At 39.6% G+C, this 1,337-nt stretch overlaps 1 pseudogene; it reads left to right on the top strand.

Annotated features, from left to right (window-relative positions):
• The first annotated feature begins 351 nt into the window (after positions 1–351).
• LOC121840127 lies at positions 352–471 on the top strand (annotated as a pseudogene).
• The last annotated feature ends 866 nt before the right edge of the window (positions 472–1,337 follow it).

The following is a 1,337-nucleotide window of genomic DNA, read 5'->3' as shown; positions in this document are numbered from 1 at the left end:
AAAAAAAAAAAAGTACGCCTGATCTCGTCTGATCTCGGAAGCTAAGCAGGGTCGGGCCTGGTTAGTACTTGGATGGGAGACTGCCTGGGAATACCAGGTGCTGTAAGCTTTTTGTCAACTCTTTGTCCGTTTTTTCCCACAAGGCTGAAATATGTGCCCTTGCTTTGAAATAAGTAAGCAAGGTTAGTTTGTATTTCATCCAACAATCTGTGCTACAAATTATGGCTGCAGTATATGCAATTTCTTCCACTTTTTGAGTGACACAAAGATGCTTATCTAAATGGTGAAAATGCAACAGCTGTTAATCAGACTCACTTTCACTTTACATAGTGCACCAAGAAATAGTTTCTCGCTTACGACCACACCGGCCTGAGTACGCCTGATCTCGTCTGATCTCGGAAGCTAAGCAGGGTCGGGCCTGGTTAGTACTTGGATGGGAGACCACCTGGGAATACCAAATCATCGACGGACACTAATTAGCATAACTTCAACTTTTTAAACATTACTAGAAAATATTATCTAAATGGTGAAAATCACAAGCTGAAATTAATCAGACACAGTTTCACTTTTGTTAATCACCCTGTCATCTCGGATTTTCAAACCACATGCCTTACAGCCAAAGCAAGACAAGCATTTGTGTAAGTTTATGGGAGAGCCTAGGAATACCAGGTGCAGCTAGCAGCAGGTCAACTCTTTGTCCGAAACTCAGAAAGGCTGAAATAAATGTGCCCTTGCTTTGAAATGAAGCAAGTTTGTTTTCATCCAACAATCTGTGCTACAAATTATGGCTGCAGTATATGCAATTTCTTTTTTTCCACAAAAATATTATTTAGCTCCGTTTGTTCTTGGTGAAAAATGCAACGTAGAAAAATATTCCAAATTAGCTCCATAATATCGACAGAAACATGGCAAATGTTGTTTATAATCAATCTTCAAGGTGTTTTTCAAACATCTATTCGATAATATATCCCCCGGGACAATTGGTTTTTCAGTAGGACCGATTGGAAAAATGGCTACCTCTGTATTTTACACGAGAATCACTCTGGAGAGCCATCAGGTGACCACTTATACAATGTAGCCGCTTACGGGTATTCTTCAACATAAAGGCGTAAAACTACGTCACAATGCTGTAGACACCTTGGGGAATACGCAGAAAAAGTAATCTGGTTGATAGCCCATTCACTATTGGGCATAGGGACGCATTGGAACGCAGAGCTTTCAAAACTCTTTGAGGCACTTCCCACAAGGATTGAATTTTTGTGGCTTGCTTTGAAATAATCAGTTCTTTTATTTCATCCAACAATCTGTTTTACAAATTTTGGAAACTTTATGCAATT

The sequence above is a fragment of the Oncorhynchus tshawytscha genome, linkage group LG19, assembly GCF_018296145.1.
Source record: "Oncorhynchus tshawytscha isolate Ot180627B linkage group LG19, Otsh_v2.0, whole genome shotgun sequence".
Lineage (NCBI taxonomy): Eukaryota > Metazoa > Chordata > Actinopteri > Salmoniformes > Salmonidae > Oncorhynchus > Oncorhynchus tshawytscha.
Note: the sequence above shows the minus strand (reverse complement) of the source record. Positions and strands in the feature narration are given on the sequence as shown.